Raw genomic sequence first — 5,877 nt, 5'->3', positions numbered from 1 at the left:
GTTCACAGAGCCAAATATTTAGAATGCCCGCATGAGAATTATAATATATATGTGTTGTTTATATGATATTTTAAGCTTAATTTGATGATCTTTAATATAACTATTTTTTTTATGTGTTGTGGTGACTCTCCCAAATAACTATTAAAATATAAAAAATATGAGTCAAACAAATTCCCTCAATAGCTAACCTTGTACAACTCAACTCCAACATAATAAACATAAATCATATTTAAAAACACATATCATATTTAATTCGACATACAATATTTTTCAAATATGCATGTTATATTTGAATACACACACTTACATTCTATTAGAATATACACATTGTATCAAAATGCATGCACAATATTTTCAAATACATGCAATTTATGCTTAAAATATTTTAATACATGCATATTTGTATACTACAAAAATGTCAACACAAATCTCAAAGAAATCGAGAGGCCAAGAATGGAGACTCAGGCGATTAAAGTTTTGGGCTAAATAATAGGAAATCGACTGGCTAAGAAGTCTATTGACTTTATAACGGAATCGAACGATAAAAGCTTTCGACCGGGGAAATCTTTCAACTTACATATTATCGACTGACAGATCTCTAGCTAGAATAGAACAATTTCCTTTGATCGGTCAACTGGTCTTTTAGTTGAAATCGATCGATTCGGACGACCGACATGACCAACTACACCGAAGCATCTTGTTAAATATATGGAGTCTGTAACTTACCTACCTCACATCACCTACGTCTCTCATGTTTTCTTTAAATAGCCTATTTTGGTCTATCATAAGTGCTAAGTCAAGCCCTCTTGAGAGCTAAGAGAAAGAGAAACGAAGTTTTCTTATAAACGTTGAGGCGCTCGACGGTGTAATTTCTCGAAGTAATAAAATCCCCCGCAGCTCCGTGGATGCGAGCAAATTAGCAAAATCACATAAATCTGTGTATTATTTTTTTTGTTTGTAATTTTTCAATAAGCTATTTTTACTTTGTTGTCGTTGTTTTTCATAGCAATTGGTATCAGAGCCCCGGTTCAAATATGATGAGGAACGATGCCATAGATGAAGTGACGGCATCAGGAATCGAAAAATTTAATGGCACGATTTTGGTTGCTCGAGAATGCAGATAGAAGACTACCTCTTTGGGAAGAAACTTCATTTTTCGTTTATGTGAAAGAAGCTGGAAAAGATGGACGGGGTGGAATTGAATTTGTTGGATCGACAGGTTCTGGGGGTTATACGATTAACCTTGTGAAGATTTGTTGCCCACAACGTCATCAATGAGAGGACTAAAGGCGGCTTGATCAGGTATGTATGAAAAGTCATCGGTAAATAACAAGATGCACCTGATGAAAAAGTTATTCAACCTGAAGATGAAAGAATGTGTGTATGTTGCTCTATACATGAATGATTTTAATATTATCACAAATCAATTATCGTATGTTGAAATTAATTTTGATGATGAGATACGGCGGCTGATATTGTTAGCATCATTGTCAAAAAGCTTGGAAGCCATAAGGATGGCAACTAGCAGTTCTATAGGTAAATCCATACTGTAATATGATGTTATTCGTGATTTGATTTTGACCGAGGAGGTGCACAGGAAAGATTTTGGCGAGACCTCAGGTTCGAAGTCGACACTCATTGTTGATTCCAGTGGGAGATTCCAAGACAGGAACTCAAACAGAGAAAGATTGAAATCAAAGTCTGATCAGCAGACAACTTGCTGGAATTGTGACAAGACTGAGTACATAAAAATGAACTGCAGGAATCTTAAAAAGAAAGAGAATGATAGCACAAATGCGATAACTAATGAAATACATGATGCACTATTGCTGACGGTTCAATGTTCTGTTGATGATTGGATACTGGATTCACAGGTTTTTCCATCAGCCACCTTTGGTATGATTATCAATGAAATAAGCTTAGATGACTGGATAAAAAATACACTGAGACATGTGCTTGAATTAGCCATAGATCTAAGGTATGACTGGCTGATGAAAAGAGCTTTGAGGTACAAGGCTACATTGGCGATGATATGTCAACTAAGGGTGTTACTTTTGAGAAACTGAAGTTGTGCTCAACTTTAATTGGTCTTCCAGCGTGAAGACAGGAGCCATGAGTTGCAGGGGTGGAGGAAAGTGGAGAATATCATGTTTGAAGAAAAAGTTCGGTATAGCCAACAGATGATGCAGTCTGTAGGTGATGCAGTCGTTGTCTCAATCTTCAAGTAGAAGAATTGTTAAATATATGGAGCATGTAACTTACCTACCTCTTTCTCGTTTTCTTTAAATAGTCTTTTTTGGTTTTGGCATAAGTGTTAAGCCAACTCTTCTTGAGATATAAGGCAGAGAAATGAAGAGATAAAGAGAAACAAAGTTTCTGTGTCAACGTCGAGGCGTTTGAAGGTGTAATTCTAAAAGTAATAAAATCCTCTGCAGCTCGGTGGATGTAGACAAATTAGCCGAACCACATAAATCTGTGTGTTATTTTCTGGTTTACAATTTTTCAATCCGATTTTTTCATTTTTTTTGTCGTCGTTTTTCATGACAGCATCTGACCGTCGATAGACATTGTATTTCTTTGTATTATAATGTTATTCTCATTTAATGAAATTTAATTATTTGGATGGTTATTATAATTGATTCATTCTTTTTGTAACTGTAACTTTAAATCCTTATAAGTAGAAGGTCAGAGATAAATAAAGGAACTTTTCACTCTCTTGACTCCAGGTCTTTCTTCTCTCCTCTCAGCTCTAACTCTCAAAGTGTGTTTTTCAGAAACACAATTTAGAATTCAACAATAGTATTGTTTTAATACACATACATTATATTTAGACATTTGCTGCATTATGTGTGCAGTATATTTAAATGCTCGCACATTATATTCCAATTCACTATTCTAAAATGTATGCATTATATTTATCTTATACACTTGTATTAAATTTTAAGATGCATAACTTCAAAAATTACATATGACTATGATAAGAATCATAGTCTAAGTGAGCTCAAGAAAATCAGTATCTCTTCTTTTAATATGATTGATTTGAATTACTAAGATGCTAGATTATAAATTTACTTAAATTAAGGTTTGCATAAGTCAATGTTTAATTTTGAAAAATTTTAATTGAATGCATTGAGACATGTGCTAGAGTCCTAGATAGAAATATTCTTAAGTTTGTTACAATTGAAACCCATATAGAAATGATTGAATCTTGGATTATGATATTCCCAGTTGTTGAACACTTTTAATTTTCTTAGTGCATATTTTTTTATGAGAAGCAAATCTTTAATATCGCATAAAAAATAGCATTTTGCTTGTTTTTAATTGTAAGCTACACCTTTTTATTTATACATTTAAAAAGTGTTTTGTATGTGTTGAATCTAGACTTGTATGGTAGAGCACACATAAGAAACAGTGCATATTTGATTGGGAGAGAGAAAGAGAGAACAACAAAACATGGCCAGTAGGAACGAAAGAGCGTGTTCTCGAGGTTATCATACCCATTTGTTTCACTGAATATTTGGGCTATAATATAGGGGAACCAACAACCTCTAATACATGTTGTAGTCTCTTATTTATAGAAGATATAAGGGATTAAAGATAAAAGTACAACTTTACCCACACTTAAAAAAGGGCAGTACAAGTAACTTTGGTTATTTTATCTACCAAATTTTGTCGCCAGCCAGAGTGTGGCTGCTAGGCTGCGGTCACTAAGCCGTAGTCGCCAGACTGAGCTTGTCAGGTTGCGATGAGCCTTACTTTCTTTTGCTTAGCATCAAACTTACCTGTCTTTTTTGTCATCATATCTCATCAAGATTTGTGTGGATAATTTTTGGACATACATAAGAGTCCCCGAGTCTCGTACTTCTTGGAGACAAAGCTATGATAAGTAAAAAAAAGGCAATTACAATAATATGATATTTAAACTCATTTGATTTTGACATCTCGTGGCTAGCTGATCTTCAACTAGTTGAGGAGACGTTTAGTTAGCTCAATTGGCTCCATCTGTCACTTAGACTATATTTTTATCATTAAAAAGATGTTTTGTAATACGTAAATAGAGTAAAAGTTTATGTATTTTTCACATTTTCTTTAGAATTTTACTTCAATTTAGCTTTTTGTTTGCAATAATTGCTTGGTGTTGAATGTTGGTGTCGATTGATAGCTTGGATCTTTGGAAAGATCATTGATCGTTTTTTGTTTGTATTTATTGTTCAACTCAAGCCTTGAGATGCCCATGTTTTAGTTGCTTGATCATTTTATTGTCCCGATCTGACCACACCTTTTGCCAGGTTTAAAGCTTGTCGTGTCGTTGTCTTTGTGGGGTTGACCATCGAGACTCACTACTCGGGTGATTTGTATCATAACCTTCATGAAACTTCTCTCTATTGAGCGGGGAACCGCTTCTACGGTTTTTTCTATGTCGAGTTTAGAGATGAGCTTCTTCGTGTTTGGCGTTGAGTCGTGATGGTTGTTTGCTCATTCCAGATGAGAGATTTTTTTAGTTATACTAATCAGACATCTATTCGGGTCTGAATTCTCTGGTGATAACTCAAACTAGATTAAATGTAAAAAAACAAATATCAAGAAATAATTGTCTTAAATTCATGCACATAAGGAGTAATTATCATTTTTTTTAAATATTGAGCATAAAAAAGTTTTCAGTTGTAATCTCATTAGTTTTGTCGGGTTATCAGAAAGAATTTTTAGCTTCAATAACTAGCCGAAATAATCATACCTCATTGAAGAAGCAAATTATTTTGTTGATATGATTTGATAGATTTTGAGAGGTAGGCGGGTTATATATATATATACACACACATATATATCTTTCTTTTAGGAATGGTCGGAGGTTATGATACGAGTCTAGGCTATCCTTCATACACCTATAATTCAAGTACCACACCCTACGCTCGGGGGAATCGAATCCCAAACCAAAGGGAACTTACAACTGACAAGCAGATGCTTGAACAATTGATCTAAGTATGGGTTATATATATATATCAAGAAGTTCACAGTTCACATGTCTATCATTTACAGAGAAGAAAACCAACCTGCAAATTGGCTTGCCTGACAAAGAATTTATGCTAACTCCATTTCAGTTGATACAAGGCCTCCCACCCCTCTTGCCCTCCTGCTGCATGGTGATAAGTTGGAGACTCCTCACCTCAGATTCAAGCCTACTCAACTGAAAGAGCTTTAGTTTTCTGGGGTTTCTCCCATTTTCTCTTTATTTAGTTGTAGTACACTCAGGTAGGCTTTTTTTGAGGATTGGTCACCCTCCTTTTGTAAGGGAACCCCTCCATTGGAACTTTTTGTACTACTTTTAATGTTTAACATGTAGGGAGCTGAATAATGCTCCTTCCTACGAAAAAATAATAATAATAATATATATATTTTTTCGTGATTTTTCATATTTCACTTCATTTTTTTTGTATTTATATAACTAATACCTAAATTTTACTTTTAACATTTATATCACCTAATTTTTTTCATATCACATAAAAAATATTACCGTTTTAATTCTTAAAATATAAATAGACGTTGCCATGCATAGCAAATGAGTCATATATATAAAAATTAAAGTTTTGGTGTGTAAGTAACCTTGAAACTAAAATCCAAGAGCATTTAATACAAGTATAAATAAAATAAATAAATCTATAATAAAAAAGGATAATTTATTAAAAGTGATAAATATTTATATAAAAAATTATAAGATAATTTTTCTGTACTATAAAAACAATTAAAATTATTATTATTATAACTTTTCCTACAAAAAAATACAACTGCTTTTATTTTTTTAATATTTTTTATTATTTTAAATATGTTATCTTAATTGCCCCCTTAATACTCTATTTTTTTTTTTTTTCCTCGTCAGGT

The sequence above is a fragment of the Phalaenopsis equestris genome, unplaced genomic scaffold (genome assembly GCF_001263595.1).
Source record: "Phalaenopsis equestris unplaced genomic scaffold, ASM126359v1 Scaffold000196, whole genome shotgun sequence".
Classification (NCBI taxonomy): domain Eukaryota; kingdom Viridiplantae; phylum Streptophyta; class Magnoliopsida; order Asparagales; family Orchidaceae; genus Phalaenopsis; species Phalaenopsis equestris.
The sequence above is the reverse complement of the archived record's forward strand: the minus strand, read 5'-3'. Positions refer to the sequence as shown.